Here is a 25,439-nt window from a genome sequence, read left to right on the forward strand (position 1 = left end):
TCAGATTATCCATTCATCAAAGTACATTTGTGGCAATCTGATTCAAATGACGTATGCAGTCTGAAAGGCCTTTGCCGTGAACCATGGAGTCACATTAACATGACTTTACCTTCCTGAAGTCACTGTGATTCAATCAGTCTCTGACCAACAGGAATGCCTGGAATGTTCCAAGCAAATGCTACTTGTGTGCTACTTCAACTAACAAACCATCACGGCTTCAATCAGACGGAAAACTTTGTTCTGAAACGACTAGAAGTAAAACTGTTGGCTTCAATGGAAAGCCAGCTTCCTCTTATGTGACACACCTATTGTAGAATTGGCCTGGTAAACCTCATACCATCTGGTATCAAACAAATCAACAACAACAACAACAACAACAACTATATGCCAATTAAACGTTGTGTGGACAAACTAAGGAATGCTTGCAACAGTTTTCAAGTGCCAGTAGCTCTTTCAAAACACTTCTCCACCAGCAGCTGTGAGCCTGTGATCCACTCTGTCATTAGGGGCCAACAGCTGAATGAGGTTGCTGGTCTGCAGCAAGCCCTGCTCAACCCAGCTCATCCCCAGGACCTACTCGCGTTTTCATAGTAGGCTATATTCCTGTCGATCAGGAGGAGCACGAGCAAAACCTTGCAACATTACTGCGAGGCTCCTCACTGATAAAGGCGTCCGTAACAAACACACACACAAATACGCGCTTGTTTGTCCTTATTTACAGCCCATCTAACCACGCCCATGCCGACCTGGCTGTTAGCATGGGTCAGCTAGCCGTGCGCTGTATTTTTGACAGGATGTTTTGGAGCCTCCTGACAAGACCGCTACGCCTCCGTGTCCCCGTTGGAGCAGGAACAAAGCCACATCTGGGAAAGCCTGCGCACCCCCGCTGCCTGCGGTACCAGCGCGAACAATGGTGACGCAAGGTTTGCGGCGAATCAACCAAACCCCGCCGCCGCCGGGGGGGCTAATATCCGCTAGCTCCTGAAGTTAGTTACGGTAACAGTGGACGGTGGGCCAAGCGCTATGAAACAAACGCAATATTGCGTCGACTGAGCTGCATCAACAGGTTGACTAGCAGTGCGAAGAGGAAGAGGAAGAGGAGGAGGTCACCCGACACGGCTGCTAACATTGTCTAATAAAACCGTTGTCCAGTCGCGGCTGCCGCGGCTAGCATTACCACCGACACACACCCACGCCGGCCTCTTGAAATAAAACAAATCCTCACCAGAAGTAAAGCTCTGTGTCCTGGGGGGGAGCCGGGAACGCGTCCCGATATCAAACCCGCCGTGTCATGGGTGCGTTTTCTCCACCGGAGAAGCGGCGGCGAGGATTAGCTATCAAGCGGTAGCTTTACCCGGGACGGAGGGGGGAAAGGGAATGCAGGAATGTGACGTTCAACTCCGGTTCGTTGGCAGCACTGACACGTGCGCTCAGGAGCAAAGCACTGTGGGATATGTTGTTTTGATGAGAGGCAGACGGTTTATTTTTCTTTTGCAGTAGGTAAGATTGGTTTTGTACAGAAGCGCACTGCTGCCACCCTAGAAAAAAAAAAAAAAAGACTCAGAATCACGTATTTACGAGAAACTATCGCGTTTTTGCGTGATAAATTTCACGTTATAACGTGACACTTTCACGAAATGACGTGAAAATGATAACGAAATAGCGTCAGTTTCACGTTATAACGTGAAAATGATCACGTAAAAACATGATAGTTTCAGTTATAACGTGACACCGAGCTCTATATATATTTTTTTTCTAGGGTGCGCTCAGCTACTCGCGTTTCCCCCCAGCGCTTCCCAGATGTTGCTATTCCAGGCTCATTATTATTACCTCAATTCAATTCCATGGAAAAATACTGCTTAATTCAAAACAAAAATGACACATTTATTTCCCCCACAAATTATAAACATGATAAACACCTTTCTGATTGAGCCAAGCTAGGCTGAGTGTTTTGTAAGCAATTTAGCTACTAAAAATAAAAAATGCAATTTAAGACGAATTTTAGTCTTGACGGCAGAGAGAACTTCAGAAGAACGTAAAACGTGTAATTGCGACCCCTTGTGGGTAATACGTGAACTACAAACGCTTTTTTTCCTCCCCTTCCTTCCCAGCCCTGTTTGGGTTTCTCACGGGTGGATGTGAGCACGTAAATATATACATCACATGGGCGCATCAAGGCCCTCAGTCAGTATGGCAGACGTACAGATTGACTGACACATAGATACTGGCAGAATAACGCAAACATAAACAAAGCTTAATATCTGTAAATACTACAGTTTAAAAAAAAAAAACTGTCGCCACCTCCTCCTCCAGATGGCTGCAGAATATGTTTGTGATCCCAGTCAGAGGCTAATTAACTATTGCGGTGTGATGAGGGACTCCAGCAGGTCCCGACACCCCTTCTCCTCACCCTGTAGCTTGATTCTTATCAGATGGCCAATAAATATTCCGGTGTCCTCCTTATATACATGTCAGCATGTTCTTCTGATGTTTGTCTCTTTTTCAATAAAAAACAAAACAACCAAAGATTTATTATTAAAGGACTTTTGTTCACAACAAAAAATATCATAAAAATATGGTTGTAATACTGAGGAAGTTAGTTTATTCCTCTTATGATGACAGAGCCCTTAAAATGTGTTTATTGCTAATAATAGACCCGAAATTAAAAAGCTCATGTGACAATAATGCTTAGAACCTGCACAGTGTTATTTAAACCATTGAAACAATCATTGCCTTAGCAGTTCAACAAGTCCCACAAAACACAATGATTACAAAGGTATTTACAGAGATTTCCCCTGGACCACTTTATCCTCATCTTGATGCTGCTGTGACTAGTGGTGCTCCTCGGCGCAGCCATCAGAGAGAGATGGTACCAAGGCACCAATTAGCAGCGGAGAGGGCGCAGGATGATGATATTTCCGTGTGCTTGCGGGCTGGCCAGACCCCGTCGCTGTGATATAAAAGGCAAAACCATAAACATGGAATTAGACGGTGCAGGCACCGCGGGCTCTTCAGGTCACAGACTCTCCCCCTCCCTCCCTCGCTCCTCCGGAGGTGCGTTATAAACAACGCAGGCCAGAAAAGCTGCGGTGCGGGTTTTATGGCGTGCAGGCAGCAGGGGACGTGGGTCTGCGGAGGTCACTGTTTTTGGTGTGTTAAATCTGTGGAGGGGTAAGTGAATACAGGATGAAGACAGAGAGCGTGCTCTCTCTCTCTCTTTATCTGTCTCTAACACACCCAGGCACACACACACACACACACACACACACACACATTAATTATCAGGAAAAACAGCAAAACTGGCCTTTTTCAATTTGCTGAGTAACAAAAAAGCAAGGCAGCTCTCTTACCAGCAGGTGGGGGCAGTAAACAGATCATGGAACTGTTGAAGGCTGAAGAGCTGCAGTAACCAAGGCAACAAAACTGAAAACCAAAAAACAACCAAAAAACAAAAACTGAGAAAAAGCCAGCCGAGTATCTAATCTAGAAAAAAAGAGAAGAAATTCCATAAACAACATCCCTAAGCAATAGGAAAACACACAATACGGGAAGTACGTTGAAAAGACATACAAATCATTTTCAACAGTCGATTCAAAGCAACATATTGAAGTGCTTGTCAAACTTTTAATTAATTTTTTATTTACTTTTTTTTTCTTTTTTTTACATTTGATCTCCATCTTTGCTCACCAGAAGCAGAGACCCCCGTCCTGGGCAGTCAGACACGCCCCCTGCTGTTCCACAACGGTACAGAACGCCGGAGGCCGTCCGATGAGGAGCGCGCTGACAGCTCTGGACAGTGTGTGCAAGTCCGCCTTCATGTACGCGGAGCACCCGTTGAGTAGGTGGGTCTGCTGGAAGGGAGTGGGAGAGGTGGGAAAGGGGCAGATGGAACACAGAGGGAAGTTCACCAGCGACACGTAGCGTGTCAGAAGGCAGAGAGGGGACGGAGGAGGGAGGAGGTGGGAAGGAGGTGGAGATGGCTGTGAGGAGGACGGGGTGAAGGGAGGGAGGCAGCGAAGGAGGGAGGAGAGGTGAGAGTCCGGTACCTGAGGGAGAGGTGGGAGAGGCGGCACGCACGGCAGGGGTCGGGGGGGGAGGGTGATGGGGAGTTTGGGGAGTGATAATGATGCGGGGTGGAAGGACGGAGCTGCGACCTTCAACATTAGTTTGATAGTTGGAGGCAACCGAGTGGGTGAGTGGGTGAGTAGTAATATGACACACAAAGAAAGTGCATAGGCAAAACAAAAACAAAAAAAAGTGGAGGAAAATCACATTAGTTTTTGTTTTATTCTCCATCTGATTCATTTTTAAGGAGTCCTTCTAGACAGTGTTAAATTAAAGAGCTGATCCAACTTAGTGACGAACTGATGATTTTTAAAAATGTTTCTTTTGTTTGTTTTGTTTGATTTTCTTTTCCACTTCTGTTAAAAGGTCCAAATGAATTAAAAAATAATAATAATACACTTAGCAGGTAATTAGCAGAACTCCTAGCAAGCGATCTGCAAGCAGTCTGGTCTTTCTCTTACTCTTAATAGATCTTATTTGGGTCTAGGCATGATGTGTGTGTGTGTGTGTGTGTGTGTGTGTGTGTGTGTGTGTGTGTGTGTGTGTGTGCATGTGTTTGTGTGTGTGTGTTATGTTGACGTTAAAGTTTCAGCATTGATTCCTGTTTGTTTAATTCATTAATATATACAAATGGATTTATACTGTATATAAAACTAGAAGTATCATCTCAGTGCTTTTAAAGGTTAAACTGATTACTTTTAAATAAAAAAAAATATGATAGAAGCAGCAAGATAGAAAAGACAGAAAATGAATGAGCTTTTAAACAATGACTAACTATGAATATCTCTTTTAAGTTTTGCACAACAGTCCATTGGGGGCGTGCACACTTAACTTTTCAACAACAGCCAATCAAGCAGTGTCCCCAGACGGTGATCAGAGTTGCTATGGTTTTCACTCGTATTAAACTTCTAAAGTCTGAGTTATTTTTGCAACTATCTCCGTCAACACAGATGCTTTTTTTTTATTGGAAGAAAAAAATAAATAAAACAACAACAAAAGATGTGCCAGCTTACCGTTAAAAGCAATTAAACCTTTGAAAAGGTCTTCACAACAAAATCACTTCAGGGGAAAAACAAGGATGATAAGCATAGGTTCTTGGCACTTTTATAATATCAATTTATTGTTGTGATATTTAAAGAAGCAGACAGACAAAGTAAAACCAAGTCATACATCAGTAACACCTCTGTCTGACTTTCAAAGTCAGACAATTACAAGGTGGTTTAAGTTTCTGTGGACGAGCAGGAATGTTTCAAAACAGAATCTCTGAGTCTGAATATTAGAATATTAGAGAGCCATCGCAGTAAAACCTGCAGCATTAAGTCAAATATATACAAGCGTTTGCATTAAAATACTGTCATCCAACAGATGATTTTTACTTTAGCATTTCTTTCAAGCTAATATTGACCTATTGAAGAAATGTATTAAAACATACAATTCACACACAACTGGGAGAAAAGCCTATTGGTGTCACGTGCATGAGAATAATAAAGATCAGATAAAAAAAGGTTTTACTGGGATGCTAACAGACAAAGGCTGACGAGTTGAAACCGTGAGGTCTGACCCCAAAAACACAGAAGCAGCGCTGCAGAAACGTGCAAAATGTAGCTGCAAAGTGCAGCAGTGCCTGCAGCTGACCTCCACTGCTCAGCACAAACAATATTAAGAATAATGATGAGCAGCCAATCCTGCGAAGGTAACTCACGACGCAGCAAGAAACATGAAATGTGTAGCGGGACTGAAATTTGCATCCACATTTTAGGGTTTTGCAAAGGAAGAGGTGACGCCGACACGACGTGCGGGCGAGATGATTGGTGTTTATCGCCAACGGTGGCCGGTTCCAATAAATCAGACAGTTTATGCGTGTTGTGCGATGGTGACTCATGCTGGAACATGCTTGTGTTTCAGATTTTTCTGAGTTTTCTTTCTGTTTTTTTTTTTTTCTCTCTCTCTCTCTCTCTCCACCGAGTCAGTCACGTTCTGTTTGTTGGCAGGAGGGTCCGTTTCATCACACTCACCAACAGACACACACAAACACAAAATAAAACACAGAGCCCCATAGGGTTTATATCAGACCACATGCATGTTGTGTAAGCACTGAAAAGAACTTTGGTCCACAATCACAAAAGATTATATAGTTTCAGTGCAACACAAGACCGGGAGCTTTCTTCTAGACCAGACATGCTGCTGCTAAAATTTATCTTATATAATTTTTATTTGAGTGAAACAAGGAGCTCCTTCACTTTCCTTGTTGTGGCGCAGCAGCTAAAATCTCAGCAGCAGACAGTTAATTGGCTGTTGACTGCAAAACACAGTCAGTGTGTGCTTCCTTAAATACATCATAAAACTTCAGTTTTACCCCTAAAAATCTTTAGTTGAGTAACAAATCAGTCGCAACATTTCTCTTTGGAAATGCATTCAAAATAAATCGTATTAAATGTAAAGAATAAATGAAAAAAATAAAATAAACCTGAATCCTTTTATACAGTATTTTTTTTTTCCGCACTAGTGGACACAAACCGCTATCTTCTTTTCTCATGGCTCAATTGTCACATGAGGTAAATTAGAAAACATGTTTTTTGGCAAATCTGGGCAGAGTCACCACTTTATAATTACTAGTATGACAACAACATCAACAACAAAAACAACAACCAGGACAGGAATACTCATTTGGGCCGGTGGTGATTCAGAAGGCAGGGACATCCAGTAAAATCTGAAATTCTTTTTAGATCGCAAGTGAGCCAAGAAAAAAAGAAATTCTTTTCACCTCCGCTTTGTGAAGTTTTTTGGTTTTTTTCTTAATTTCATCGTCAAGTGTGTCGCTGCAGGCCGAGTGTGTCGCTGCGGCAGCTCACCCAGCAAGTCACGGGAGCCCCGTTTAACATGACCTGTCTGTGTGAGCAGCCCTGTGAACACGCCACCGACGTTTACGTGCGCACAAACGCACGGGAGGACACAACAGGGGCGTACACAACATGATGCAGACACTTTATACGCACAAAAAAATGTGAAGGGAAATCGAGGCATGAGAAGATGTGGAAGGAATAGACACAAAAGCCTGCAGCAGACACACAGAGGTGCACGCACGCGCGCACACACACACACACACACACACACACACACACACACAGTCACACTAAGACACACACGGTATTTATTCTGAGTGTGTCCCTCCCTGATGACCGGTTAGGGTAAGAAGTGCTGCCGGCAGAGCCGACCAATCCAAGTCATTCTACACTTGATTTACTGTCCCGCCACCAGTCCACTACTGTATAATTAGCCACACACACACACACACACACACACACACACACACACACACACACACACACACACACTGAGACAAATACATGTGTTGTTTTTTTCTGGTCTAATTCACAGGGTTTAATTATTGCGTGTGCGCACTAAAGGCTTAACGAATCTACTATTTTATACATTATAGACATTTGAGCTCCGTATAAGGAGACCGGGATTACAACTTGCGCCTGTGTGAAAAAAATAAGGTACAATAACATACAGTAATGTAGGTTAGGTTTTGAGAAATTTTGAATTTGAGATTCTTTCTCACCCATTAGAAAACCTTCAAGGTCTTTACGGAGGTGGTTGTAAAACGTTCTTACATTCTTGACTTTTGGCATTGCTGAAATAACAAGCCACAAAAAAAATAAACAAATAAAAATAAAAATGTAATTTTTCAACTGACTTCACAGCATGCTCCTGGTGGGCTCCATTTGAACCCTTCATTCACTCCTGATGATAGAACTCTTGTGTAACCAGACAAACAACAACAACGCGTCTCTTAATCTTAACAAGCGGCGGCGCACAATTTGTATCCTCAACGCCGACGTTGCAAAACAGCCACTTCACGCTGGAGAGCGGAGCTTTTTCTCCTCCTTGCCCTCGCCCTCGGCCGGAGCTGCCTGGGCTGAAGCTGCCTGGCTCAGCCCCGGTCCTGGTTGTCACTCTCAAACCTGCAATTGTATTCAGGGCCAAATATAGGGGTGGGAATGCTAGGGTGGGCTGTCTGTGTGTCACACAACAAAGCTCTGGCGTAAGGGTGTAGCCCTCTCCCTTACATCCTCCCACCTAACCGCCCGGCACGGCCAACTTGTTTGCATGGAAACGGGTCTGTGCGTGTGTGTGCGTGTGTGTGTGTGCGTGCAGCGAAGCCTCAGCCCTCCCCACCCTCCTCTCCCTCTCCTCCCCTCCTCTCCTCTAGTGTTTTCTCAGACATCTGAGGCCCGTCACCCTCCACACTGACCTTCACAGCGTCCGCCACCGTTATCTTTTTTTGTTTTTTTTTGCAACTCACTTTTTTTGTCTCCGCGCCGGCCCCCGAAAAAGAGGAGTTTCATGTTTGCTTTTTGTCTGGTTACAGTTTTCTGCCGCGAGTGACACAAACACTCGGGCGAGGGGAAGCAGCCCGCCGGTTTTGACGGCCTGTGTGATTTGTACAAAGCTACAACGCCGCCGTCGAGAGACATGAATGGGAAGTTCTCTGTTATTACATAGTAAAAAAGAAAAAGAAGAAGTGGATGTAGCCTTTAATGTCGAGAGATGGAGAGGGAGATGATTATGGTTTATGTGTCGGGGCATCGCGATTATATGACGATTATATGACCACATATACTCATGCCGAGTCACGAAGGTCGACGTACAAAGTCAGTGCGCACGCGACACACACACACACACACACACACACACACACACACACACTGGAGGGCAGCATGAACACGTTCCCACGACAACAATTTGTCACATTAATGAGCAACACTTAAAGTCCTCACATGACCCTGGTTTACCAATCAGCTTCCATGTTACTGGTCGACTGTGAATACGATCCTGCCAGGACCTTTCTTCTTTTTTATTCTACTGACACTTTTTGTTTACGACCAAAGCTGCATAGGCAGATTTTGTGGACACTCAATCAGCCTCCACCTTTAAGCAGCTACAGCAGCAAACATAAGAAACCACAACCCCTTTAATCTACATGATGAAGTTAGCGCATTATAAAGCACCAACTCTTGTTCCGATCATCTCACCAAAGGTCCACAGCTGCAGGTAAAACATTCCAACATGCAGTCAGTCACCAATTTCACCTAAACTACTAGATGTCGCTCTCAAACCTATTACACGCACAATTGCGCCTTCCTCCGACACAACCAACAGGTCTCGCTGCTCCTCCTCCTCGCGGCGCTCCACACTCGCTCGGCGCCACACAAAGGGGCCGTGACGACAGTCGTGGGCCCGACGAGCCGAGACGATCGGGCCGCTTCTTCACACCTCGCCGGCCCTCCGCCCGCTGATGCTACTCCTGAAATATGCAGCGTGAGACACCTGTGAATCACCTGTCCACACCCCCCGTGAGACATGTCCAACCCTCGCCCATGCTACACCACACACTCGTGCACACACACACACACACACTTTACAATTATTAATCGCAGGTCACCAGCATCGGGAGGGGGGCCCAGTCTGGGCTGAGGTGCAAGACGGCACCTGCGTGCTTTAATTTTCACCTCCCCCACCAGGACCCTCTGCGACCAGAGACACGAGAGGCCCCTCTCAGCCACCCGCCGCACGGCCCCGCCCCTCCAGCCCCCTTCCCCTCTTCTTGTCAAGCCAAGGATCTTTTCGTTCTAGACCGTTCTAGATCTTATCACGACTCATCGGCTTGCAAGCTCACCGCAGGATTGCATTTGCATCTGCAAAAAAACAAAAAACAAAAAATAAAATACAAAAAAAATAAACACCCATCCGAAAAACAAACTTGCATGCATTTGTGCATTTTTGTCTAATTTGCAAAGACAGGCATTTATGCATGGCTGGATACACACGTGCAACACCATTCTAGGGTGCACTTTTTTTTTCTTGCACGTCCACAATAACACACCACGGGGATTCTTTTGCTGTGTGTGTGTGTGTGTGTGTGTGTGTGTGTGCACGCGCGCCTCATCAGCTGATGAGGTGTTTACTAGGTTCTGTCTCTAGCCTGGAGGGAGCCCGAGCACACTCTAGTTCCAGCCACCCCACACCGGAGTAATTGGCCTTTTCACACCGCATAAGCTTCATTACCTGCAGCCCAATTTGCAATGCAGAGTGCAAGTGAGTGTGCCGCAGAGCGTATGGACTGAATGCGGGGGTAAAAAAAAAAAAAAAAGTTGATCGGGAGTTTGGAGAGCGGGGCTCAGTGGTGTCCACACCAAACAGAACCGCTCTCCCGCATACATCAGGAACTCCTTTGTGACGCTAATGGGTCAGTTACAACATGTCTCAGCGGGAGTTTAATGGGCTTTATCGCAGGAAGGTGAGTCACTCTGTTCCAACAGGTTTTCAGCAAATAATGATCAATTTTCCCAAAAAGGAAAATGTGTTTTCTCTCCGTTTCCAAAGAGACGGTGGCAAAATTCGACTCACTCAGAGTTAAGCGCGGTGAAAGCTGTCATGAGCAATGAGTCTGAATGCATGAGGTAAATAATCCTTCCACTGTGACATTTTTCTGGAGAGCCAATGTCAAGAAGTTTCTGTGGGTGGGATATTTTGTGTGGTTCGTTTTTTCTTTGCTATTATCTTAAAAACACACATCGCAGAACAAGACGGCCTTGAAGAAACCTGAATAGATCGTCAAATTTGTGTTTGACTCCAAAGTTGAAAATGCCCCAATGCCCAATTAACCTATACATTCAGTCAGCTGTTCACTGCAAACATTAATGTGGAGGCAGTACACATGCATTTCATTTACTAAACTCCAAGACAAGTCTTGCAGCTTCCTTGTTCATGTCTCCTTCCAAATATGTGGAAAAACCAACAAAGCATCAGTTTGAGCAGAAGCTAAAAACCAGCAGTTTTGCACGCTCAATGGAGCTTGTGGATGGAGAATTAGTCATGCAAAAAATGCAGAAAAAGACAACCTAAAAATGTGTATATTATGGGACATCAAAATAATACGTAACGCTATATAATAATATATAGTATAACATATGATTAATGTATCCTTGTACATCATTTTTTAAAACCAATTGGACTTGAAAATAAAATCAGTGCCGTCACACATTCGCATCCCTGCCCTGTGTCTTCACTCTACAGTTTGGTCTTTTATTTTATTTGTCAAACTTCTCCACTTGTGACCCAGACAAGAAGTCTTCTAATAAAGCGACGATGGTGAGGGAGGAGGGAGGGAGTTTGGAGGAGCAATGGTGGTCAGGGGTACGCGTGGCCGCTGATGGACAGGGGACGTGAGGGTCGGTGAGCCGATGCTATTTTAGTCAACGCTGGGATCACAGGCTGGAACTGTGACACAGCCGGGAGGAGCAGTAATGGTCAGCGCCTCCTGAGGGTCCCAGGGCGAGGTCAACACCAGTGGGCCCTGCCTCTGCTGGCTGTGTCAGGCAAGGCAGGAAAAAAAGGCCTGGGAAGGGAAGGGAAGGGAAGGGAAGGGAAGGGGCGCGATGAGGACATGGAAAGGAAAAGTGCGGAGAGAGGAACACGCACCTGCATGGGAACCGGCGTCTCGCTGGCAAGCGTCACCTGATAGGATGCCGCACGAGAGCGTCAGCGGGTATTTTTACACGTTCACTTACGCCAGGGTTGCGCACGCAAAAATGATCTTCATTGAAAAGGTTAAAACTTTTGAACACTTTTGACGCTTCAAAAAAGTACAAAGCCGGTTTTGGAAAGAGGATAAGTGTCAAGCCTCTGGGTGGCTTTGGAGAGTTGGCGTTAGCGGCGCGCTAGCCGCCGCTGCTGCTGCTGCGACTGGATTACATCACTTCCCCTCACTTGACCTCACAGAGCATCCGCCTATTCTTAAACTTTTTTGCTCTTTTTTCTGCCGTTTTTGTTTGGGTGAAAATGTTAAATCACTTTAGCATTTTTTCTTCCCCCCCGTGTATTTTTTTAACTGGACTTTTCTGAGAAACAGATTCCCTCTGCGTGCGCTTTAGCTGCTCGTACAGTCTTGATTATTGTATAACAGTGTTATTTATATTTCACAAAATATGATGACTCAACTTTTCAAATGATGTTTTGCCCTTGCCGTGTGCCACGGTGGAAATTTCACTGCTTGCATTTCGTTTCGACCTGTGCGTATGAAAATGAACGCGAGGGCTTATTCCTATACAAGAAACACAAATCAAAAGCACAAGTGGAACGACAACCTCTGTCATCTAAAGCGACCATCTCGTCGACGTCCTTATCATGTTTTCCGACGCACGAGGGGGAAGGATCCACCGCCTCGCCGTGGCCATACGAGGCCTTGACCCAGAAACACAATCAGGCGTTCCATCTACGCAAAAGCATGCACGCCACCGGTCTTCTCAGAAGACAGAGGAACTATCTCGGTTTGTTCTTCCTGGTGACAGTTTCAGCGACTCGTAGTTGCATGAACGTGTGACACCGCAGAGATTTAGTCTCCAAACAACGTGGATAAAGCCTTCGATGACAGTTTTCACTCACTCAGAAAAAACGCCCTGCACTTGTGAACAGTCACACACACACACACACACACACACACACAAAAAAAAAACAGGAAGAAGTACATTTGTAATGAAGTGTGCGTGTGTGTGTGTGTGTTCCCCTGTGTGTTCCCATGTGTCCCCATAAACAGGTTTGAGCTATTTAATGGGCCGCAGCGAGAGGTCCGAGCAGGACTGCGACGCTCCCACTGTGGCCTCTCGTGCTGTCGGCCAGAGGCTGATGCCCAAGGATGTGAGCTGATTGGAAGGACAGCTACGGCCAGAGAGGCTTCACCACGAGCATGCATGCTGTATATAGAGGAGTAAGTGGGGGGAAAAAAACAAACAAACAAACAAACAAAAAAACACTAACATATGACTTAACTTGATGAAAGCGCTTTTTGCCACTGATCCATGAAGAAAGCAGTGGCACATTTATCAGGAAAATACGCAAGCGCATTGCTGCCACCCTTGAAAGAAGAAAAAAAAAAACGGGTTCAGTATCATGTTATAATGTGAAACTATCAAGTTTTTACCCGATAATTTTCACGTTATACTATGAAACTATTACTTAATGATAATTTTCACGTCAAAATGTGAACCTATCACGTTATTTCGTGATCATTTTTCACGTAAAAACATGAGAGCTTCACATTATAACCTGAAAATGATCACGTAAAAACGTGATAGTTTCACGTTATAATGTGAAAATCATCACCAGATAATGTGACAGTTTCACATTTATACGTGATAATTATCACGTTATGTTGTGATACTATCACGTTATAACGTGATAGTGTCACAACATAACGTGATAATTATCACAATATAACGTGAAAACTATCACTTAAAACGCGATAGTTTCACGTCATAACGTGACACTGAACCCTGTTTTTTTTTCTAGAGTGGCAGCAATGCACTTTCATAAAAAGAAAGGCGGAAACACCTGTGGTACACACACCTTATATGAGCTACGGCCTCAATGAAAGAATGTTCCAATTTTTCTCAAGAGCTTTTTTCACACCTACCAGGAGAAGCAACTATGTGCTGTAGGTGCACTATATGTAACGGAGGCCGCAGTGCCTCTTCGCAAGAAGCAGCCTTTCTTTGTTCTCTCGTGGCGTCGCTGGCTGAATGAAGTGTGGATGAAAAAAAAAAAAATCCTGCTTGCCAGCCCTCCCCTCCATGTAGAAATATGACCCTGAGGTACCAAAGAAAAAGAATGCGCTTGCTGAAAGAAGCATTGCAAATGTGTCCACTTCTGCGGAAAGACATATTTTAAAGGAAACAGGATAAAGGAAACTAAGAAACAAGTATGTTCACACTATACAGTTAAATCAGTGTCATAAAAAACCCTTTCAAATAAACAAAAAAATGATTAAATTTTTTTTTTAAACTAATTATAGCTTTCCCATTAAATTGCACATCACTTATTCTGATTAGGCTTTAACACTTGCAAACCTTTTTTTTTTCTCTCGATTCTTTCGCTCCCTCGCTGATCGTTGCCTTCGGCCCTGCATCGATCTTTACTGGCACCCTACAAACAAACACATGCGCGTTGGTGTGACGACGAACGCAGCTTTTGCAGCGTGTAGCCATGTGCTGGTGTGACATGCTTCTGTCATACCAGGTTTTTCTTTTTTTTTTTGTTAAGCCCCCCCTCCACCCACTGCACCCACTGCACCCAACGTGCTCGTTACGATGAGTAATGCAGAGCAGGGAGATGCAGAGGACAAAAGTAGGAAGGAAGGAAGGGAGGGAGGACAGGAGGAAATAAAACTGAGGCCGGCGTGGGCAACTCTGACATACTAAAAACAAAAAGTTAATAAAACTTAATGACATGGATGAGCTCATAACGGCCTGACGTGGCCACCACCAAATGCCAGATGTGTCTGTGTGACTTTGCTGTCATGGTTGGTTGAGGTCTTTGAGATTATATCATATACATCATTATAGAGATCACCATGAAGAGATTCTTCACACTGGAATACAAAATGAACAGACTCGTACCTCTCGTCTGCTGCAATACACTGGCAACGTCCACACTTTAGCGACGTGTTGCACATTTTTCTTAAAGCCAAAATTTAAACTTGAATTAACCCAACCTAGGTCACCCATCTTATGGATAGTAGAACTAATAACAGAATGTCAGACAGCATAATATAAGCAGATGTTGCACAATTGATTGAGGAAATATACACTTGGTGTCATGCACCTTTTCCTAGGGCCGGTCCAGAAACAATAAACCCATACGGCGCAGCTCCCGAACGACACGGCTTCCTGAACTCAGTCACTCCGGCCGAGGGATCATCTGAGCAAACACAGAGCCGCCCTGCTGAGTGCCAGTTCTTTCAGATCGGCAAGAGCCAAAAAAAACCCCGGACCATCTGCTCCTCCTGCCAGGCTACCTGACAGCGCTTGATGCAGGTGATGACTGGCTGGCATCATCAGTTGCACATTCAGGCCGAAGACATTACTGGAGTGTTTTCTTTCCTACTTCTTGCCCAGTGCACGCCGAGGTGAAGACCTGTCTCCTGCGCTAGCGTTGGGCAGTAAAGGAGGGATGTTTCCTCGCTGCGCTGCCCTTTCGGAGAGTCCTAGTAAAAAAAACAGGACATGGACCCAGTTGCTGTTTTAATGTTTTCCTTTGGCTGATCGTGCAGTATTGAGATTAACTTGTCATGCAAGGATAGTTGGTACACCAGTAAACGGAAGTGTTGGTGGTCTAACTCGTCATTGACCAAATAATGTCCCAATACTACCAATTATGAAACTTGGACAACACGTTTCTTGCACTAACCGAGTCTTAAAGGCCGAATTGCGCGACGATCCACGGAGCAACGAGGGTAAACAAGCCATCAGCTTCACGTCCTCGCCGCTCGTGATATTTACCGTGCAACACTGGTGATGAGTCCAGAAGGTGAGCGCAAACTGTTGAGCGCTCAGGAAACACAACACCCATCTGCGATGCAGTTTTCCATCTCCACCTCCCCCAATTCACGCACGTCTCGCAACTTGCCCGCATGCGTGCGAAAATGAGGGCGATCGATCGAGCCGGAGCCAAGCGCGGCGAGATGTCGGTGGTGCACGCTGGGCCCCGAGCGACTTGTTGGTAGGTCGACAGGTCACACACCCACCCACTCCTCATTTCCCATACAGAGCCGCTGACACAGTGGAGCTCAAACCAGTGGTGGGCGTTTTCCTTTCTAGGTGAGTTTTGGGGTGAAGACTTATCTTCATTATCTGCAACTTGCCGGTTTCAGTTTTTTTATTTATATGCATCCGTTTTCTATTGCTTAGTTTCACATTCTGTCAGCACTACCCAGGGGATTTAGGACAAAGTTTAAACTGTCTGTGGGCAAATCTTTAAGTCTGAAACTTTTATTGTGATTTTTTTTTCTATTTTAATAATTATTATTATTATTATTTTTTTTAATTGTGGACAATGAGAGATAAATGTATAAGAAAAATGGCTCTGCAAGCTACGTTTAGTCCAATTTAACAGACACTAATGACGCCAATTAGGTAACAAGACATCGGAATTGATTTCAGTATTACCCAAAAAGACTTTTGAGTTTATTCCATTCAGTGAATTTGAATAATTCAAACCTGCCTATCCTTTAGTCCTTGTGGTATAATGGTTTTAGTATTTTTTTATTTTTTGTTTTGGTGCTCGAAACTTTGCAGTTGAGATGTAAGTTGAGCATCAGTTTGAGCGAAACCTGGGGCAGGGTCCTCCAAAAATAAGACCACACACTGCAAATCTATGGGACCAAATCCCGCTAAAAGCATATCGGTTTTGCCAACGTTGTTCTGCCGCTTCAGGAGAACAACATCACCATTTGCAGATATCTATTAGCAAAATGACCGGAGCGCTGGCAGAGGAATATCTGACAAATTTATGGCAGCCTTGGGGCAACTTCTCGTCTTTTTGTCAATGGGAGAGTCGTCGTGATGCCACTGCGACCAATCCCTTGTAAACAGAGCACAAAACGCTGAGGCAGCCCGAGCCGTCGTCGTGTGAGTCAACTCCTCTGTTCTTGTGGATGACTTTTACTTTCTACGACGCTGAGTCACCGTTCCGATTATTTATACCATAAATGAACAAACAAACAAAGGCTGCCGCACACGAATACTGAGTTCTGACTTCAAATTATCTCGTCCTCTCATTAAGACGGACGACTGAGAGCTGAATATCGACTGCGCCTTATTTACCATTAAGTCCAGTGCCAAGATTTTACTCCCTCCAGCGATGCCCCCCCTCCCCATCGTACTCTCTCAATCTTCAGATCATCTCATCAGCTAAACAGACCCTCACACTGCTGCTGCTGCTGCTGCTTCATCCACCTGTGAAATAATTCCTCCCACGCTCGGACCATGCTCGGGGATAGGCTGCGTTGTGTCAAAAGTCCAAAAGTTTGAAATAGGAAAAAAAAAAAATGTGGTGCTGAGAGATTGCATAAAAATGAACACGCACTCTTGCAAACACACACACACACACACACACACACACACACACACACACACACACACACACACACACACACACACACACGCACGCACGCACAAAAAGAGGTGGGTAGTGGGTAGCAACAGAGAAAAATAGAGACAGATGGAGGGAGGGAGAAGGAAATATTAGAGGGAGGGAGTGAAATTAAGAAGATATGGGTGGATGGATGGATGGATGGATGGATGGATGGATGGATGAGGGAAGGGAGAGAAGCACAAAGAGAAGCAGAGAGAGGGATGAGGATGAAGTGTGAGTTTGGCTCAGTGAGAGCAGCTGTATAGAGGACACTGTGGGTGGAAGTGGTAGAGTCGTGGGTGAGCTCAGAGTTTAACTGCCAACCCTCCCTGGTTTCACAGTGTCCCTCACACGCACGCGTGCACACACACACACACACACACACACACACACCTCACACACACACACACGAAAACTCTCTCTCTCTCTCTCTCTCTCTCTCTTTCTCTCTATCTCACACACACACACACACGAGCATAGACAGACATGTATACATGCTCACTCGCACAAACCATACACCCCATTTCTGTAGCACGAGAAAAACTCTCCAGTCTCACTCACCGCCTGCTAGACTGTGTATTCCTGCAATGACCGGTGGTGGCTTCAGTGTCGCCGTGCTGATGACAGCTTGGCGTTACATTAGCATTAAAGTCAATTTTCATTGTTATCATGTTTCGCTTTAAATCGAGGCATCCAGCAAAGCAGTCTTCCATTAGAAATGGGAAACTGGCAGGATCTCCAGAGAGCTGTGTGTTTAGCCCTCTGTTTACAGCCTCCTGCTTTAGCTCCCTGCTAAAACTGATCCCTTGTTACACATGACTGTAAGTGGACAAGAACACGGAGGTCTCAGAGGGAAGGAGCAACGCCTGGCTGCTGGTGGTCTTGTCATTAAGCTTGTAAAGGCATCAGTGCCCTGAGCAGCTGCGTTTCCATTAAAGTTTTTTGCAAAATAAAAGCGATATTTCTAAAATTTCGCCAAAGTACAATTGCGATTTGTAGGTGTTCCCATTGTCTTCCTCTTTGATTACTTGTAAAAAATATTAGGTTTCGTCCTCCGTCCAAGTATAACGCGCCATTTTCACTTGAAGTGAACTGGTCACGTGACCCCATATGTCACGTCCGGTGAAACGTAAATGGGAGAAAAGTGTTTCCATGACACTTTTGCGATATACCTCTATATCGATACGTCTGAAAAACCACCTCATGAGAGCGTCGAAACCTTTCAGCCATATTTGAGAGGTTTTTCGAAGTTTAAGCATTTCCATTACCAGTTTATTATTGCTATATTTAGGTTTTTGCGCAATTCTAGGGGTCATGGAAACGCAGCTAGTGATGTCACAAAGTGTTGTCAAAAACTGTTTCTGAAAAGTTTAGCAAGACAAAAGAAGTAAAAGTAAAAGAAGTAAAATACAGTTAGAGGAAACTCATGGGACTCAGGGGTCGAGGGGGGGGGGCACAGCGTGATTTGAAAATGTTGCTGTGCACTCATTAGTGTGATGTTTTGAACATGTTGCAGACAGCAGCGCACATGTGGGAGTGGGTGTGGGCAGGGTGGGGTGGAGTGAGGTTGGGTTGGGGGTTTTGTTCTGAATAGCCTTTTCCACAAATGTGCAGAGTCAATAGCCGCTTGTTTTCTTCCCTCGCCCAGACGTGCACGATGATAAATAATGAGAGCACCAGATCCTGAAATAGTGTCCAACCCCCCCAACCCCTCCGCCTGGTCTCTGCGGTCCGCCCTTGTGAAGCGGCCGTCCAGCCGAGACTTTTCCAAGCCGTCCCCTCCCTTTCAGCCCTCCTCCCCCTCCTCCCCACCCCCAGTTCTGGTTAGCATGCCGGCTAAATCTGTAGCCGTGTGCCTGTAATTAGGCTTCGCCTTTTTGCCGGATTGAGCGCTGCACACTGGCAGCTGGCAGGCCGGGGCACCACTCACACACACACACACAAACACACATACACACACAGACATGCCCTGGACGCACGTCTCGTGTCATGTCCAATAAGTTGATACAGGACATACTGCTAGGTGAAGCAGTGAGGTTTGAGGTCGATATGAGACTTTGTGGAGCAGAAAAGTTTTCATTGTCGCCGTTGATCATCTGACACTTTCCAATTATCAATCTCCTCCTTAACACATAAAATATCTTTGACTTGCCATTCTTTGAAAGGTCCCGTACATGTAGAATTCACTATACCAGTGTTTCCTGACAATAACAGGTGAAGCTGAAAGTTAGTGTTGTTATAGAAGGCTGTAAGTGGAGGGCTAAAGATATACATGTACTAGGAGACCTATACATTTTCTTTGGGATGGTTGCTAAAAATAAATAAATAAACAATTTGAAACTGGGTATAATTCCTCCTATTTGATCCCACAACCCTCCAAGCCCGACCCTCGCTTGCCTTCCTTTCAAACCTGCCACCGTTCTTTTCTCTTTTTTGCCTCCCCAAACATCGCACTTCTACCTCTATCACCTCTACACCTGCTCAACCCATCCCATCCCAGCGCTGCTGAGTGTAGAGTGGGCAGGTTGACCTGGCAACACTAAAAACCGCAGCGGCAGTAGTTATGAGAGCTTTTTACTTCCAGCTATATATATTATCAGAACGAGGGAGCGAGAGAAAAAAAAAAAAAAACACAGGGAGAAAGAAAGACAGAAATGGCTGGATGTTACCTCAGCCCTGTTACCGCCCAGTGAGGGGGCTGCTCGCACACGCGAGTGCGCACGCCAACCAACACCTGCAGGTGTGCGCTGGCATCGCTCTCCCATGCGCGGCCAGCGCACAATAGCCGTCTTGATGGCTGTTTAAACGAAGCACGGGAAGCAGACACGGAGTGAACAGTTGGCCTCAGTGCGGTATCTAAGTCAAACAATAGTCCCATGTCCCGCACACACAATAAACTCTTTATCAGTTGTTAAAACAACACACTTTAAGGCCCAGTGTATAACATTTACCGGCATCTATAGGCGTTGGACATGATGTCATATGGGTTTTTTTGTATCAATATGAAGTGAGAAATTTTGTAACGGCCTGCTTGAAATTGTTTATGATACACATTTATATTTACGTTGGGGCATAAACAGGTGGCAATATTCTGCCACCAATAGCTCAGAACGTTGATCAAGCTTGTCAGCTGACTTCACAAGTGGTATAAAAACAATTGTGCAAGTGGAACGTCAGAGACACAGGGAATTATAGAGTGGCCATTCACAGATGGAATCTGTTGATAAGAGATAAAGCAGTGTGAGTGTACAACATCCTCAGCCGGTCATTCAGCCAATCAATCTGATTCAAATTTAGCTGTTGACAGCTGAAACCGACTTTCTTTCTAAGTCTTTGGGACAATGAAAGAAAATGAAGGCGTTCACGTGTTTTATTTTTATACTTGCTTCGTCAGAGGTGACTAAATCTTATGGACTGGGCCTTTTAGTGACACATACGAACAACACCTGCTGTTTCAGCCAATGATTTTCTGTAACGCATCAAGTCCAAACAAGTTTTCCTTTACCGCGAAAACAAATATGATTCGTCAGATGTTTCAGTTTGGCTCTCTCTTTGAAAAAGTGCCAAGTTAACATAAAGAAAAGCCCAAATCGAGAACGGCACGAGAAGACCCACAGTGCCATGTTCTAAACGCACCTAGTTCTAATGTTTGTATTAGTACGGCCACTTAACTGCAGAACGCAAACAAGCTCGTCCGCTACGCTGCAGTCGGTCAAGTGTCTTCCTCCCGTGAGGATGTTTTAAATAAAATATTTCCTTTCCTTTCCAGCCATGTGTGTCCACCCCACGGTCGTAACTTGTGCTTTTGTGGCCTCTAACTGTGCACTTGTCTCTGACCAGCGCCTCGGATTCCCCGTCGAGATGAAAAGCATCGGGCCCAGTCATTTGTGTCAGTGTGCGGTTTCATCAAACCCCTGCCAGGTCGCTCCCGGGCTCCACCGCCGTGCCTGTAGTCACATGCCCAACCAGTGGCACGGCTATTTTCGCCACTGTGAACTGCAAAACCCACAATCCTCTGTTGACCAGCGCCCTCTTCTCCCCCTGTCTCGCTGGCCATAATGATCGTGTGGATATTGATAGACCAGCCGGATTATTATCATTCACACAAACTACTGTTATATTGTGCTGCATGAGACGGGTCCAGTCTGCAAAAACAGTAAACAAGCTGTCAGGAAAATGATTTTCCTTCTTTCACGCAATGCCTTTTCAACCAAATTCCCCAGGGAACTGAGATTTTTTTCTTCTTCTGCCCAGTAGTTTAGATAATCATTTAAGTTCTACATTAAAACATGGCATCTAAATGATTAAAAACACATTTAACAATTAAAATTGATAAGACAGTTAATGAGGATGAGGTACATGGTATTCATTTGTTCAAAATTGTAATAATAATAATAATAATAATAATAATAATAATAATAATAATAATAATGGCATGGGTTTTTTTGTCCAGTTTTCTTTTGCTGTGTTATTCATATTATTTGCACACATTGAATTAGACAGTTAATTCTTTTTTGTTAAACACTGCCAAGCATTTAATTTAAGTCCCTCTTGCATTTTTCAGTCTACTTTTGGAACATGTGTTTCTAAGATTTATGCAAAGACTGGCTAAACCAACCTGAAGACTTTCTTTGAAATTAGCTGAAAAAGATTAACTTCTCCCCTTTACTAGAACTCAAAAGAACTGTTGCTGCACCTCCACCAGGGGGGCGTATCTGCCGAGAGCTGCAGACGCAAAAAACATCTTCTCATTCAAGGGGCCCCTACAGAGAAAACCACAACAGGCTGATGGCAGGTATTGAGAGCTGATGATAACAGACACCCTAACCTTTAAAAACGTTTGTCTGTCAGTGTGAAATGAATCCTACACCACATCCTGTCAACCCCACACCGTCAAAGACTCAGTGGATCTGCTGCTAAAAAACAGCAGATAATAATAAGCAGATTGAAACTGAGGCCCAGCAGAAACCTCAAACAAAGTCTACTTTTTGAAAGGCCTGTGCTAGTATTTTTCTTTATTTTAAAAAAAGAGAGGATTGAATTTTTAGCTAATTAAAAAAAATAAAAATCTTTGTCAGAGACGAGAAAGCAGCCAAACTGCCGGTCTCTCGGCGATGGCGTTTCGTTGCCCACCCGAAGCTCTCCCACCTCCTCTCTCAATGGGTCAGCTGGGCCCAGGGTGTGTGGGATGCTGCTGTATGTTGAGGGAGAGGGAAAGTGTGCGAAAAAAAAAAGAAAAAGATTGTGTGTAGGAGAGGCTAAGAAAAACATTACGGCCTGGCAGCACTGTTGTAGGGAGTGGAGGACGTGGAGGAGATCAGTGGGAGAGAAGGGGAAGGGAACGCCGGGGTGGGTGAGGGGGAGGGTATGACAGAGGGGAAGGTGGGAGTGGTGTGTGCGTGTGTGCGTGCGCTGAGGTAATATCTATGGGAGGGTGGTTAGATCATATTGCTTCCTGCCCGTCTTTTCACGCAGTGGGTGGGGCTGAGTGGTGGGGCCGGCTGGGAGAGACAGAGGACGAGGAAGGAGAGGGTGACGGGAAAGAGGGAGACAAGTGGTGGGTGGTGGTGGTCTGAGCCAACATTGAGTTAACACTGGGAGGTTGGGGTGGGTGGGTGTGGAGGGTGAAGGGTTTTGAGGGATGGGCCGCGTTGCTCACGGCTCTCGCTGCAGGCAGCCCCAACGTTACGCCCCAGAAGTGGCAGGACTGGTTCACACGAGCCCGCTTGTCCTCCACTCTCACTCTCCCACTTGTTGAATCAATCGACTGTATTTTTAAATATATGCCAGCAGATGCATATTTGGAGTGGGAATTTCAAATGGCTTCATCGCAGTTTCATTCGAGGGATCTCAATGCTTCCGGCAATGGTGGAATGTTAAAGAGGTGCAATACTGATATACACACCAAGAATTAAAGGCCCCAACATGTAACATTTAATGGGATTCAGATGACATGGAGTGCTATTAAAATAAATACAAGTTTATATTTTCAGTTGACTATATTCTCCACATATATAATCTAAGAGAGGAGTTTTTAAATTTCATAAATGTTATCATACCTTACCTCTACCGCTAAAAACAAGGAAAATGGTTGATTTATGATTGAATATTAAGTGTATGCACTTTGGAATGCAATGGTATTATCACATTTTAGTCTCCTCTGATTGGTATTTTTCTTTCAAAATTATTATTGCACTACGTAAATGTCACTGAGGTATAAAGGTCGTGCGACATTCTGATGTTGTTACATCCGTCTGCATCACAGGTGTCTGCAGTATATACTATACACGCAAACCAATTGTGGTTTCTCAAAGGACTCCTTTGAGCAGGGCAGACAGTGCACGTGCCAGTGAGCTGAGCAGCTGCATTCGGACCCCTCAGAAGTTGGGAGGTATAGAGGAAGATATACTGAGAGGAAACATCTGCCAACTGATAACCCAGCTGTGTACACATCTGTTCTTTTTCTTTCGGGGTTGATTCCTTTTTTTTTAAAAAAAAAGAAGAAGAAAAAAAAAAGATGAAATAGGATAAAGAATCTGTGCAACTTTTTTTTGGAATAGTCAATCTCTTTTATGGACCGTGTTCAGACAAAGTTATTGAAAATCATAAATCGTGGCTTCTTTTGCATGCAGCGTTGGCACCGACCCCGCTGCACTCCTAGCGAGGCATGTAAAACTGGTTTTACGACGAGCGGTGTTGGGGTGGTGGCTTACCTGCTCTGAGCACCCATTTTAAGGTTTCGTGGTAACAAATTTTTCCTTGCTTACAAATCACATTGTGCCATCAGCCCCTTGTCCAACTAATGCCTCCCACAGCTAATCCCACCTTTGTCGCGAGCGCCCACACCCAGGGGTGTGAGTTCAGGTTTGTCTGTTGGAGGTAGATCTGCCAATTGAGAAAAAAGGTGACTTTAACTGCCTGGTTGTACACGGCAGTGGCACATGCCCTACGCTGCATCAGAAACTACAAGTATGTTTTTTTTTTTTTAAGTTACAGCCATCTTTAATTAAATCTTATGGACTACTCGGACTACAAAGGAGCTGCCAAGCCTTATTATGCAGAAATCTCTATTTTACAAAAGAGCATATTTAGCCCTCTGTTTTCATCTGCCCACAAAAACCGTCCATTTGAACTCCCTGCTTTAAGTGATGATTTGTTGGACCTTCCACTTTTTTGGAGGACAGAAAAAAGAGGAGATCAGAGGGTAGAACCAACACCTCGATGGGGGCGTTGTCTCTAACCTGGGAGAGGTAATGGCACCCTTTGTGAGATCACAAAGTGCCGTTTTTTTTCTGAGAAGTGGGTAAGGCTCAAGAGACAAAAGACGGACATTGATGACACATATCACTGTTAACATAAGTGTTATAGGAGTGATATTATTGGGTTTTAGACAATACAGGGTTTTACAAGCATTAACAAAGGACCTTTAAAGTGACAGGTTACCACAACTCAAAGAAGGTGCCAATTCCAGTGTAAGCTTGACTATAATTTTGTGCCTTTGCCTCAACAATCGTAACATAACAATATTTAGATTGTGAATATTGTTGTTTACCATTTACTACTGTACCTTTTCCCTCCTAGAAAAGACAGAAATAGGACAACAGGTGTTAGATGTTTGTATCCATAGTCTCAGGTGACTTGCTTTAAACCTTTGGCAGAGAGCTGCCTATAATGTTGGAATCGCAAGCTGACATCTCCCACACGCACACCCACACCCAGACCTCTGACCTTTGCTGCTGCCTTGTGTTCAGTTCAGCTCACATGGGCTGAATTTTTACTGTTGTACATGAACAAAAAAGGGGAGGTCAACAAACAGAAAAAGTTTTATTTTTGACATGTAATTGTATTTCAAAGAACAGAGCTGTGCAGGGCTTGGAATTAAATAAATATAACGTGAACACAATGTCACGAACTCTTGTGTTAAAGGTTTGTGTATGAGTTTGTGTTCAGCTACAAATCAATAAAAAATCGTAAAACAAAGTAAATTTTCCAAGATTTCCTTTTGGTTGTCTCTTTTCTTTGTGTCATTAAATAATATACATAAAAGCTTGTATACTACTACAAACAGTCATCGCAACTGCAATAAACATTATAGAAAGATCTCTTTGAGATTTCTAGATCTGAGACAGTTATTTGCTTTGGTGACAAAATAACAAGACTTTTATTTTAAAATAAGAACAGAGAAAAAACACTGACCTGACCCGACAGCAACCACTGGTACACAACTTTCCCTGTCAACAAAACTGTTTTTAATCACTAATTCCATTTCTGTGTTGTTTTCATGGGCATCCTTATGCCCTTTCTGTATCTCTTACAGAGCACTGTCCTCAACAGCTAGAGTTAATATCCATAAAACTACATCTATGTTACTGTTTTTCATCACTGTGTGGGAAGACCAG

The 25,439-nt window shown here is 44.5% G+C and overlaps 1 protein-coding gene and 1 long non-coding RNA gene across 3 annotated transcripts in view; both read right to left on the reverse strand.

The window, feature by feature from the left end:
• The window catches only part of ctif (CBP80/20-dependent translation initiation factor), a 38,987-nt gene extending 37,611 nt beyond the window's left edge, over nucleotides 1-1,376 (reverse strand). The window contains exon 1 of one of the 2 annotated variants that reach the window (XM_076043712.1): nucleotides 1,226-1,376. The gene's annotated coding sequence lies outside the window, so the exon portion shown is untranslated. The remainder of the gene's footprint in view (nucleotides 1-1,225) is intronic. The other variant, XM_076043713.1, reaches the window with a different exon arrangement.
• Nucleotides 1,377-3,475: 2,099 nt separating this feature from the next.
• LOC142899882 (uncharacterized) overlaps nucleotides 3,476-25,439 on the reverse strand; it is a 52,090-nt gene continuing 30,126 nt past the window's right edge. The window contains exon 3 of the long non-coding RNA XR_012928819.1: nucleotides 3,476-3,848. This is a non-coding gene — a long non-coding RNA (uncharacterized LOC142899882). The remainder of the gene's footprint in view (nucleotides 3,849-25,439) is intronic.

Source organism: Nelusetta ayraudi, unplaced genomic scaffold, assembly GCF_046127955.1.
Source record: "Nelusetta ayraudi isolate G7.1 ecotype Tasmania unplaced genomic scaffold, CSIRO-AGI_Nayr_v1 ptg000076l, whole genome shotgun sequence".
Lineage (NCBI taxonomy): Eukaryota > Metazoa > Chordata > Actinopteri > Tetraodontiformes > Monacanthidae > Nelusetta > Nelusetta ayraudi.